This window comes from Meleagris gallopavo, chromosome 1 (genome assembly GCF_905368555.1).
Source record: "Meleagris gallopavo chromosome 1, MGAL_WU_HG_1.1, whole genome shotgun sequence".
NCBI lineage: Eukaryota > Metazoa > Chordata > Aves > Galliformes > Phasianidae > Meleagris > Meleagris gallopavo.
In genome coordinates, this window is record NC_139404.1 from 129,350,496 (window position 1) to 129,364,644 (window position 14,149).

Genomic DNA, 14,149 nt, shown 5'->3' on the forward strand with positions numbered 1-14,149 from the left:
AATCTGAGCTGGAGTACTGAAGACATGTAAATTGTCTCAAATAAAAGAGAACAGAAAAGAGAGTTAGATACCCAAGACACCAAGATATATAAAGATCTGCTAGTTTTTCCCAGTGTCTCAAGGCAGGTAACAGTTTATTGTTGAGAGACTCACATAAAGCACAGCAAGTCTCCTCTTTTATAGCAGGAAATTTGTCAATATCCTTTACTTATATGTGCATGATTTATAAATCTATTTTCTAAAGCAATTTGAGGGTTATAAAATCATACTATTATTTAGTACACAGCTCCTCACGGACTCTGGTTTATCAACTGTTGGATAAAGAGTGGAAAAAACATCTGCTAATCACTCATTAAACTAGAATAGATTCAAACAAATGACTGCCATTAGGAGTCTCGATCCAAAGCCCATTATAGTCAACAAAAAGCTCTCAGTGGTTTCAGCAGGCTTTGCATACCACCTGAAGTTAATGTTAGCTAGATTGATGGAAAAAATTACGTCTTAACTGATTAAAAAATATTAAAGACAATTAAGAAAAAAATCTTCATTAAATTAATGAATTTGTAGGAAAGTTCAAGATACAGTAGGGGACTGAAACCAGAAATTGATGGGCAGAAAGGACAGACATTTTTGAAATTTTAGTTTAATCAAGCACATTGAAGTTGCTATGCTGGCAAGTAGCCAAGCTGCATTGTTTTTTGTCTGCGAATGTCCACAGAACAGGGCCTCAAACAAAAGATAAGCCCTCAAACAAACAAACAAACAACAAAAAAACCTGACTTTATCCCTGTCTGAAAGTGGAACAGTCAGGGGCAAAGCACTGACATGCACTTGCTTTCAGGAAAAATGTGGCTATGCTTCTGGCTGGGAACTGTGCTGGCTTTGTAGAAGGTTTGTAGCTGATAATGCAATTTTACCCTGTAACAGATCATTATTCATTAATAATACAAATGTTGATAGTACAATGTTAATAGTATTAGAATATTATCCCTGCCTACAGCAGGGGGGTTGGAACTAGATGCTCTTAAGGGTCCAAAGAGAGGGAGGCTTGCAAGCTGGGGGGTCTTAAGCTGGCTGAGGGGAGCTCTGAAAGCTGTCCTCCAGCATCCTGATTTTATACCCTTTTTACATATGATTTGCCGTGATAAACAAGGGGGGAGAGGAGAGGAGCTAACTGTTACCAGGTATACAAACTAAGGTACTAGCAAGGGTATATAGAAAACACAACTTTGCAAAAAAGCAGAGAAACTTCCATTGGTTCTTTAAGACCTCATTTTCAGTTCTCAAAAACATGAGGGATTTATTTATACGTTAATCAACACACAATTTTATGGTCTCTGTGTTTTTGCCAAAGGCAGCATTTTGTCTTTTCCCTGACATCTTCCGATCAGACCTCAGGCCCTTGACATGAGTACATACATAGTTAGACATGTAGGTAAGGGAGGTGTCAGAGGCATAGCTATGGCCTTATATTCCTGCATGGCTACAGGCAGATCTTGTTACTGATCAGAGGATGGCTACTGAACCTGTGCCCTGTCCTGTCCTCCAGTCGTGCAAGACCTCTCCCCTTCTTCAGCAGGCTGTGCTAGGGCTATACTCCACACACTGGCAGTATCTCCTCTGCCAGGGAGACTCAGCACACTGAATTACCTTGGAACCAATTACTGAAACGAAGACCATCATCCATGCATGAAGCACAGTGCTTGTGGAAATGGTGTCCAGGAGGCTTAGCAACAAAACACCTATTCTCACCAGCTCAGCTAAGCAAAAAACTCCTCATAGACATTGTTCTTGACATCCACTAAGGGAAGAATGGTGATGTCAGCAACTCAAAACTTCATGGATCTTCATGGAACTTCATCCACCAAGTTGTCTGTGCAGGTCATGCCCTGTGGGTGCAGCTGGTAGCACACTGCAGCAGGCATGCTTCAGAGTGCCAGAGAAGATTTCTCACTGATGCAGAGACATGTTTTAAAACCCATCAAATACTAGCTGACATTTTCTAAAATGACTAAAACTGACTGCCCTTTTCTTCTTTTTGGTACTCCACTTCCAATGTTGCACAAACATCCCTGTCAAAAGTCAGATGCAATTAAAGCTCCACAACAAGCTGCCACCCTACAGCCAGTCATGACCTGATGGTTCCAACATGAACCGGGAAGACACTTTGTTTGATGGGACAGAGGGAAGCTGAAGAGCTGAAGAGAAAGGTCTCAGTATAGAGACCTAATCCTTGAGCATCTGTGAAAAATTAGATTGTTGATGTCATGTAATCACATGTGAGTGTTCTCTCTACATCGAATTTCCAGTGGTTCTTAAAGGAGTCTGCCCTGACTGCAAAGATCTGGGCCACCCCTGTTACTTCATGATTGCAGGAAAAAGGAAGCACCTCTGGCTCCAAGTCATGGTGTAAATCTGCACTGGAGTCACTTTGTGGCTGGGTCTTTCTGGCCCAGTGGCTTGCATTTTGACAGGGATGATCCTTGCTGGGCAGCAGCTCTGCAGTCAGTCCATGAGTGCTACACGTGGGCTTGAGGGACAACGATGCTTGGTCAGGAGTAGGAAGCAAGTCAGTAAAGAAAGAGCCAGTTTTGGCACTGAGCAAGGTGGGAAAAAATAATTATATTTATTTGAAGTTTTGTTTTGCTTCTCTTTGCCAAACAAAGCCTTGAAGTCTCCTTTTCCATCAACATGGCACGTCAGGACGATGAGGAAGAAAGTGTCTGGTGTTGATCACCCTTCCTGCTGGGGAACTCCTAGCTCTGGGGTGGTGATGGGTCAATGTGCCTGGGGACTTTCATCTGTCCTTTGTCTCCCTCCAAGGACAATTCTGGGTATATGTGCTGGGAAAGTGCCTGCTGTGCCTCTAAGGCTTCTCTACAGCTGATCCCAACAACACCCTGTAAAGACGCTCAGTAAAGGACCAAGAGCAGTTTGTTTTATTAAATACATGTCTCCCCAAGATTCCAATTCTTTTAGGGCTTCCAGTTGTACTGTATCGAGGATGAAAACAACCTTGAAGAGGCAAAAGTTGAGTGCTATACTAAAATTCATTCACATCAGAGCTTTTATCAGGGGACATGAGGATTGTTTATGTTTTTCCACGTAACAGTACTTGTCACAGCTGCAGTTGCTTGCTTTTTTAATCTAATTGCTGACTTGAAATGCAAATGACTGTAAAATTTCACAGACACATTTTAAAAATGCAAATTGCATGTGACGAGAAACTCACAAACTATTTTTCATGGCCCATGAATAGGATTTTTTTTTGTCTGGGGGTGTTCTTTTGAAAACTTCTCAGTTTGGAAATCAGGCATTAAGATATCTAGCTTAAACTCTGGACATACATCCTCATATTGACAAATAGAAATGCTTGTAACATTAGGGACATTGCACATACTGAAGAACAAATACACCACAGAGAAGCATGTTCTCTGCAATGTTCACTCCCACTGCTGCATATGAATTCATATAGCAAATTGCAGGCATGCATCTGTATGATATTTCCTTTAGCATTTACATACTACTGTGGGCCAAACTTTTAAAAATTATTTAGTCCTAAATAAATGTACATTTCCCCCTGTGATCTGGGAATGACTCTATGACTGTGGGGTCACGGAATCATAGAATGTTTTTTGTTGGAAGGAACCTCAAAGACCATCCAGTTCCAACCCCCTGCCATGGGCAGTGCTGCCACTCACTGGATCAGTGAGGGTTGCATGAGGAAGTGCAGTTTGGGTAGGCAGCTACTCTGTGGTTGCCTGCGGCCATTGGATTGGATGCAGTAATGCTGGTGTTCCCTCCCTTTCTATTTTTAAAGATCTTAATCTTTAATATCTGTGCTCAAGTGTAGCTGTGTGCTTGCTAAGCAAGTAGGATGAATCCCAGTTGTTGGAACAAATTGCTCTTGCGGAGAACAAAACCAATCAGTTATTAGCATAACATGCCAGTAGGAGACTTGCCAAAGTTGACTTGGGCATCCAGGCAATAATGCTGTGTAAATAGCATTAGATTGCAACTAAAAGCTTGAAATTGAGGAAAAGGAGAATTGCAGAGCAGATGTGTAGCAAACAGCAAACTGAAGAATAGTACATTTGAAAGGTCTGTATGAACACTGGCAGTTTGCAGCTTTCCTGCAAAAAAAAACTGAAAAATGAGCTGCCACATCACCACCACAGTTTTTGTATGCACATCTAGTTTTCTTAAAAAGGGAATAACTTACTCCCAGAGATAGCTTCTCTGCAGTTTCTCAAAAAATTGGATTACTATGTATGTCTTAGCTTGTGATATTCAATAGCAAGCCCCCCAATTTCTTAGCATCTTAGCTGAGATCATTAAAAAAATAATAAATTATATACACACAAATGCACACTGAAGGTGGTCACTGGCAACTTAAGGTGGAGTTTGGCACCTTGGCACCCTCAGTGTTTTTGTTCCTCCTTTTGGATAGGAGCTGATATTCAGAAGGTTTTTTTTATAATTTGTTCAATGAATTTTTCAATATGCAGCAAAGCTTTGTCAGCAGATCTAGGAAATTGTAAAGATATTTTTAGGAAGCTTAAAAGTAGGATTTAGCTTCTGGGTCCTGAAATCTGATATCTTGTATATATATATACACACAGATTCAGGCAGGAACACTCACAGGGAGCTCCTGAGAAATCCCTGCCTTGAGCTGCCTGCGAGTGCTCACCAACTGGAGACAGCTCTGGAACTGAAAGCTGAAAAGCAGTGTCTCCACAGCTATTCACAAAGCCAAACAAACCCTTCTGCAAGGCAGAGCTTATACACTTGGCATTGCTTCCCCCTGGCTCTGAGGTTGAGCCCCAGAGTGGTATCTCCAGCACAGAGTGGCTTGGTGCCATGCCTGCACACAGCCTGGGTCACCTCTAGTTCAGGCAGATCCACACCACGCTCCATTGCATCATGTAAACATGCCCCTCACGTCCCTTCCGTTACTCTCTGAATGGTGCAAATGTACAGTATAATCAGTTGCATAAAGGCAGAGGTATAAATAACAACAACTGATTAGGAAAGCATCGCAATTAATCACAAGAATGCAGGCTTGGTGAACTCTGTTGTCATTTTTAATGAACCATACATTATAATTAGAGACACCCAAGGGGAATTGTAAACGTTTGCCAGTGTGGAGTTGTCGAGAACAAGAGCACTGTATCAAGAACTTGTTCTCAAGCTGTTTGTTAGGCTGTCTGAGCTTTCCTGTGAGCTGCAACCCAGCAGTGGCCAGAAAACTAAGAGTGGAAGCAAAGAAAGTGAAAAAAAAAAAAAGGAAGAAACAGTCACAGATCAATATTTTATATTTCTGTAGGGCTGTGTGTGGTTTCACAGGGTCTGCAAAAACTGCAAAAAGAATGCAGAGGCAATCACCTCCCTCTGGCCAGCAGGGAGAGAGCTGATTGTTGCCCTCTGCTATGCCCTCGTGAGGCCCCATCTGGACTACTGTCTCCAAGCCTGGGGTCCCCAGCATAGGAAGGTTGTGGAGCTGTTGGAGCCACCCAGAGGAGGGCCATGAAGATGATCAGAGGGCTGGAGCAACTCCCCAATGAAGAGTGGCTGAGGAAGTTGGATTTATTCAACCTGGGGGACAGAAGGCTCTGTGAAGACCTCACTGCAGTCTTCTAGTACTTGAAGGGAGCTTATAAACAGGAGGGAGACTGACTTTTTACATTGTCTGATAGTGATAGGACAAGGGGGAGCAGCTTTAAACTAAAAGAGAGGAGATTTAGGTTAGATGTTAGGAGGAAATTCTTCACTCAGAGGGCAGTGAGGTGCTGGCACAGCTGCCCAGAGAAGCTGTTGTGCCCCATCCCTGGAGGTGCTCAAGGCCAAGTTGGATGGGGCCCTGGGCAGCCTGAGCTGATGGGGGGCAGCCCTGCCCATGGCAGGGAGATGGAGTTCCTTTCCAACAAAAGCTGTTCTGTGATTCTATGAAATCCTGCTATTGTATCCAAATTGCTGACACATCTCAAAGGTGGTGTACAAGACCAAACACCAGCAATAGAAATCTTTTTCTTTTAATATTACTAAAAAAAATCTGGTGTAGCAGTGTTATCATATGGGATATAAGAGTGAGGAATTCTGCAAATCTGTAGACATTCTGCATGATATATCATAGAAAAGCAATATCTACACAGCTCAGTGGTGTCTCAGTGGAGTCTTGTATGCAAAACCTAACATATTAGTTATGGTCTACTTTGATGACTCTTTATGTAATTAAATTATGTGGTCTACATGCAAGGTTAATTGTTCTTCTCAGAGTAGATTCCTCTTTTCTTTAATATGGGAACACATTCATACTGTGGACCATCCATCAGTGTATCATCAGTTTTTCAGAGAACCTATTCGGTGAATCATCTTTTCCAAATAATCTGCTTTCCTGTGGAACGTTCACCAAGGTACGTTTTAATTCATATGCTGATTAACATATTTTGAGATCGTAGAATCGTAGAATAACAAGGTTGGAAATGGCCTTCAAGATCATCTAGTCCAACCGTCCTCCCATTATCATTGCTACCACAAACTAAACCATATCTCATAGCTCCTCATCCAGACGCCTCTTGAACACTGCCAGGGACGGCGACTCCAGCACCTCCCTGGTCAGGCCATTGCAGTGCCTGACCACTCTCTGAGAGAAAATGTTCTTCCTTATGTCTAATCCAAACCTCCTCTGGTACAACTTGTGGCCATTTCCTCAGGTCCTGTTTATTGCCTGGGAGAAGAGGCCAAACCCCTCCTCACCACAACTTCCCATCAGGAAGTTGTAGAGAGCAGCAAGGTTTCCTCTGAGCCTCCTCTTCTCCAGACTAAACAATCCTAGTTCCCTCCGTCACTCCTCATAAGACTTGTGCTCCAGACCCCTCACCAGTTTCATTGCCCTTCTCTGGACACGTTCCAGGGCCTCGGTGTGTTTCTTGTAGTGAAGGGCCCAGAACTGAACACAGTATTCAAGGTGTGGCCTCACCAGTGCTGAGTACAGGGGGATGATTACCTCCCTGCTCCTGCTGGCCACACTATTTCTAATGCAGACCAGGATGCTGCTGACTCTCTTGGCCACCTGGGCACACTACTAGTTCATGTTCAGCCAAGCATCAACTAACACCCCCAGGTCCCTTTCCTCTTCACAGTCATCCAGCCACTCATCCTCAAGCTTCATGGGGTTACTGTGGCCAAAGTACAGGAGATATTGCATCTTACTGCTGTTTTTCCAAATATGATTCTGGATAGCTTTATTATTTTCTTGGCCATATTTGCTTTCCTTTAGAGTTCCCAGATTTCTCAGGGTTCCTAAAACCTTTGCTTATATAGCAAATAGCAACAGGAAAATTATATGCATGTTATTATATAATATTGCTACGCTATTTACATAAATATACAATATTACACAAGATATGTCTACATATATTATTCCATAAATATATAGAGAGACTTTTCTCACTTATTGTTTCTAAAATCTGTCTAATCAGGGCAAAATAATTAAATTTGTTTACCTACATTAATTTGATTATTTGCAAACTACAACAAGTTGGTTGGTATTTCTAGCAAGCTTTCAATCATATTAAAAGATGTGCTGACATTCTGAAGAGCAGGGGAGTAAAGCCACCTCAGGAGTTCCCATGAGACAGCTGGTGGTTTGATTTGTTTAGTCAGACAATATCTATAAGTCTTATGCATATATACTAGCGCTCAGAGGAAGCAGAAGATTTTTGAGAGCCTGAAGTAACAGCCTGACAGCATGGTTAAGTGCTTTTTTCCCCTTGGAGATTATAGCTTGCATGAAATGTGACACAAACTAGTCTGAGCTGGGAGGGAAATTCAAGGAGGCTGGGCTACAGGAGAGCAACATTTTCAAGAGCCTATCTGAATATTTATCTCATTTGGGATCTATCCGAGATCATCCTTAGGGTCAAAGACTTCCGTGTATCTAATTCAAAAGGTTAAATATGATTAAGCTTTTTTGTTTGTTTGTTTGTTTGTTTGTTTTCCTCCCAGAGGTTCCATTTCTTCAGCTGTGTATCTGAGAAAGGCCATCAGGCAACGCCCTGAAATACATTCTATAAGTAGGTGTGATGAATAGGAATAGCACAGTGAACTTCTGTTTGTGATTGAAAGGCAAATAGAGATAATAAAGATTGTAGGTGCACACAGCAGTACTTGAAAGCACGATCCAGAATGACACCTACCATTAATCTTCCTCCCTGAATTTTAAGATCTTTAGGTACCTTCATTTTCAAGTTGATGGGCAGTCCAAACTGTTTGGATTTAAGTAGCAGAGTCACAGATCTCCTGCCTTAACCTGCTGGAATCCAGAAGTACTCTAATTAAATAAAAGTCAAATCTAAAAAAGGGGAATATCTTTCATTAAAGAAAAGTCAAATGTAAACCAGGAATGAATGGAAGAAAGATGGAATGAGCCAAAAAAATAAAGGTGGATGTAGGTAGTCCTCTTGATCAATGGCAGCCATCATGCTTACACTTCTACCGGGCTCTACAGAAAGACACAGATGCAGCTTAAAATGGTGGTGACAAAACAGTTTATACTAGTTGAGGTGAAAGAGCATTTTTCACAGTTTCCAGCTAATGCATATTTTACAAAGGCCTTGCACAGAATTCTCCCTCTGTGTATATCTCTTTCCCTTTCACACACATGTTCTTCTTCTTACATAACTCGAAAATTAGAAACCTCCCAGTGAGTGGAAGATCCCAACAATCCCGTGAGATTAGAGCAAATCTGCTCCCACTCAGCTGAAGTGAATGTTGCTGTTGCTATTGTTGTTTTCTGTCCCCAAAGTGCTCTTCATCTGTGGTGACCTTGGAGAGAAAACATGCAAAGCTATATAGACCCTTAGGACTAAGAGGCAAACAACCATATGGCTATATTTTGTAAGTAAAAATTAGAATTGCTGGTTCAGAAAATCACTATCTTCTGCATCTCTGCATAGTTACAGAAGACTGTGACAGCATAGGGAAGCAATGCCCAAAGACTTCTTCTCCACTGAGGAAATGACATCTCCACAAGAGCAAAACAACACTGGCTTCATTGGGCTCACTACTGGAGCAAGAATATAGTAGTAGAACATGAAACTTACAAACAAAACACAGATGACAAATCACAGAGGAGAACAAAATGTTCATCACTGATGTAAGACAAGCAGCTGTTGTTCAGGTTGTCCTGAACGTACAGATGGCCTGAGCTGCCTCTTCATCTGGATTTGAAAAATGACAGAAAAATAAAAACTGACTCCACTGCAAAAATAGCAGTTTGAATTTTTCGTGCTCTTTTCCAACATTTTGAAACTGTCTTATGCCTTTGTTACACCGCTGCAAAAGAAAGAAGTGATCCTGGTTTTGAATCACAGGTTTTTTGCATCTAGAGGAAGTTATAGAATCGTATCACAGAATCATAGAAGGCCTGAGAAGGACCTCAAAGATCATTTAGTTTCAACCCCCCTGCTGTGTGCAGGGTCGCCAACCACTAGACCAGGCTGCCCAGAGCCACATCCAGCTTGATCCAGTCATTTGATGTCCTTGTTCCCAGTGACCAAGAAAACCCAAACACTAGTTAGGGCTAAAGTTGGACTATTCATGATGAAAATATCAATGTAAAATATTTGGTCTTCTAGGCATTTTTCCCTCAAGAATAAATGACTTTGTCCCACAGTAAAACCACTGCCCAAGTGAGGGGCTGCACAACAGTTCCCTAAGGGGGCTCTTTCGCTCTCGGAGGAGCAGAAATTTCTAACCTCAACTACTCCTTGCTCACAATGCCAATAAGCTCCATCTTTTACATTTTTGCTAGTGTTTTTATTGATGGGAAGGAAAGTAATGCTTTGTTTTGTCCTACCTCTCAAAATGTCACCCATGAGTTGAAAAAACACATGTGCCTCTTTCAATTTCAGTACAGCTGTGCTGTTCTTACCACAAAATGGCAGATTTTTTAATGAAATACTTTTGTGAAGAAAGGAGACACTATCCTGTTGATATCTGCCACGGGTTGCAGGCCCAAATGGAAATTCCAAGAGATGTCTGTGGAGCCAGTTACTTAGAATTTTATTCTAGCACTCTATTTTACAGAAGAGTTTTTGCCCTCCTCCTCATTGAGACTATTTGTTTGTTTGTTTGTTTGTTTGTTTACTTATTATTAGAGGCTACACAAAAATACTCAAGGAGTGCTTGAGAGATCCTGAACTCCTGAGCTGGAGGAGAAGCACAGGATCCCCTGTGTATCTTTTATAACCAAAGCTCTTGCCAAGATAGTCTCTCCTCTGATACTTTCCTGTTTTCAGGAGAAGATACATGTTAAACCACGTATTTATGAGGACTCCATTTAGATGTGCGTACCTAGGCAATGTACCAAATTTGCAGAGGTAAACTTCCCCTCAAAAAACAACTTAGATCCCCTTAATGATTTTCATTCTTATTTGCCCTCTGGATGTGCCCCTCCTTCCTCTGGTATCTTCACAGGAGGCTTCAGACTCAGACATCTGGCAGTGGCAGTTTATACCTCTGAAGATCACTCCAGGAAACCACTGATTAAACATGATCTATCAGTTTCATAAACACACTCCAGTCCCATCTGTATTCATAGCATATCTGTGCTTTTCATGATAGATAGCAATTCAGTAATTATTTATCTAATAAGTTGTGAGGCCATAAAGACTGGAATACATCTTAGTGCAGAGGAGAGAAAAGATTTTATTGAATAAAAGAACGTGCAAGATTTAATGCAGTCCAATATTAAAAACATGAAGAAGCCATCTGTCTTTCTTTGTGCAGAACGATTTTATGTGCTATGTAGTCATTAATGATGTATACTGGAAGAGTTTGTTCGAAGTGAAACCAGCATAGTGCTTGATGGCACACCACTTAGAGTTACTAGAAGTCAAAATGCTGTGGAAATTAGGTGAGTTACCTAGTTACAAAGAACATTAGCACATTCATGCATTCCATTAGCAGAATATGAAAGCAACATCTTTTGAGAAATTTCTCTATACCTTCTCTCTGCATATGCATGTTTTAGCATAGGTATATATGCCATTCACAAATATAATATACAAAACAGTAAATGTTCCATTTTAGTTCATCTGAGTAAGCTGGTGGAACAATGTCTCAATATATCTATCACATACACTTGAATACATATGCACACCACATACATAGGCTTTGTAGAGCTTAAATTCAAACATATGCAAGACTGAGTAATAAACAACACCAGTGTAAGCAAAATCTATAAACTCTTTAAAGGGCATTAATGCTCCAAACTCCAAAGATGTCATTATGCAGCTCAGTGTTTACTGCCTCTCATTAACTTAGGCATTGGCTTATACGGAACACATGGAGCTAAAATAACACCACTATTTTTGCCAAAAATGGCATTCAAGAGCTGGGAAAACTAAAAATTTGCCTACATAATTTGAATTTAAATGCCCTCCTCTACTGTGAGTGCCTTATGAGAAAGTCCTTTTCCAGATAATACTGGCAACACTGAGTTTGTATGCCATCTCAGCATGATTTGCACCTACTTCTGACGTGGCTTACTTTTGATGTCATTAAGTCTGCAAGCAGTGTTCTCTGCATTTGGTGTGTTTATCTTTATCACAGCAGTTCTACTTAGCAGAAAAATTCGAGGTTCTTTTAGGTACTGTCCTACGAATGTGGATGTGGGCAACTCACAGGGCTGGAATTGTTATTTGTTTTGCCTGGGGCTGGCAGAGGCCCCCACAGCAGTGCATTGCCATGTCCCCCTCTGCAGGAACCATCCCCCAGATCTGGTAAGGCAGCGCATTCTGTGTTGCGTTTCACAGTTCTGTCTTGACAGGTGGAGAATGCTCAGACTTTGGGGGAGTCCTTCCATATGCCAGCCCCAAATCAGAAAATAGCAACATCTTATCTTATTAACTTACTGTCTCATTTCCAGTGGCATTTGCAAAGTCTTGGAGGATCTTGTTGTGTCCCTGACAGTTTGTCCCAGTGAAGAGCTGAGTAATGAAGTCTTAAAGAAATTGAACTATAACTCAACCCTCTGTTGCTTCGTTTCTCCATTACTTTCTGAGGAAGAAGTGAGTTTTACAACAAGGGGTAAGCAAAGACAAAAATAAGAAGAGAACAATAGTAAATTACATCATGTCATTACAGAATGAGATGAGGACCAAATGGAACAAAGTTTATGAAATTCCCATTTCCTCCTTTTAAAAAAAAATCTGTTCTGGTGTTCCTTCCTGAAGTACTGCCCTAACACTGTTGGTGGTTGGGAGAGAGTCACTGGAGTACAGGGTTTTGAAGTAGGAGAGGACAAGTGAATCAAGATGAATAAGGTTGACACTGACAGAGGTTCCTTACGTCTTTCAGATATAAGCGGAGATGGATTTTGAATATTAGGGCAGAATATGGTCAGGACTAACCTAGTTATTGTCGATCTCTATGAAAGAGACAAGAATCATGAGGCTCAAAAGAGAAAGGAAGCAATGAAGCATCTCCTTTGGAATTATGTCTATCCTTGGGTTTTTAACCTCTTCTTTAATCTGTGGCAGTTGGAGTTCTTTCTTCTCTGTATCCTTCAAATTTTTCCAGGAAGATGTAATCTCCACCTCAAACTGTAGAAATAAACCTTGAGTGACAAATATCCACTTCTAATGATTTTTCTTCAGGGATGGTACTTGGGAATGGTAAAACACTTGCTTCTCAGCTCACTGATGCGTCTGTGTCTGACTTTCTGGTACTATTACTAGTTGGAGAGTATCCAACTACAATACACTTCCCATTATCAGCAATATCAAAACAAGAGTGGCTCAGAGGTCACATTTAATGTGAGCAAATGTAATGGGGTTTTCCAGCTGATAGCACTGTCTGGCCTAAGGAGAAGCAATGCCATGGCAGCAGAATGAAGGCAGAAGAGTATGGAGAACTTGAGGAAGAACACAGAGAAGCAACCTGGATTCCTGAACGAGTCACTGTGTCTGTGATATACAATGTTTTAGGACTTGTTTTTGTCTTTTTCTCAGATACTCGCCTTCTCAAATATGATGTATTTTTTTCTTTTTCTTTTTCTTCCCTTCCCTTCCTTCCCTTCCCTTCCCTTCCCTTCCCTTCCCTTCCCTTCCCTTCCCTTCCCTTCCCTTCCCTTCCCTTCCCTTCCCTTCCCTTCCCTTCCCTTCCCTTCCCTTCCCTTCCCTTCCCTTCCCTTCCCTTCCCTTCCCTTTTTTTTTTTTTTTTTTTTTTTGAGTCAGTCTTTTTTTCTGCTTCTTTTCTGCTCTTCTCTCATGTCACTGAAACTGTGGTACTGATTTCAGCCTTGAGTCACAACAAATGTATTCTTTAACTTCTGTCATTCTGACGTCTGATTTTTTAGGGAGATTCAATATAAGATTTTTTTTAATCAGAAGTTTTCTTAGGACTTACTTAAGAGGAATTAATGCTTTGCAGAAACTTAGCACAGATTCATACCACAACCTTCCTACGGATCACTTGAGGGCATTGGGAGGGTTTGTTTCAAAATATTCTTCTTCCTCACTGCACCAATCAAGTGCACTTGATTTTCAGCCAAAAATGCTTTTTGATAATATGAAATCCAGCTTGTAATGCACCTCATTTGGTGACATCTTATCAAAATCACTGTAGATGACAGGTTTCCACTGAATTCTCAAAAATGGATGGATGATCCAGCTAAAGTATCAGAGCTAGAGCTCAGCAGAAACAACCTGGTGAGCCTTGGACCCAGAGCCATATAATGTGGTCTCATGTGAATTCTGTTTAATAAAATTGATGACCCTGTGAACTGGAGGCTTGCACTTAACAATGACGGGGAGAGGCAGCTAAAAGTGAAGTGAAGTAAAGCGTGGTTTGACCCTGAAGGGCACTATTAAGTATTTTGGTTTGCTTCCGTGAACATCAGAATGACAGGATGAAATATTTTAATTAACCTAGCTTTTGGCTGTGCAAGCTTGGTCCAAACTTTCTCTCTTAAACGAAAGCTTTGCTCTCCATCTATACTCATCCACCAGATGTCTCTCCCCTGTCCTCATAACTGTAGCAAAGGTAGAAAAATCTACCTTGGCAGACAATTTACACTGCTAGAAATGATCTCCGCTTCACACCAAGCAGGTGGAGCACAGGCTACTCAGAACGTGTATGTATT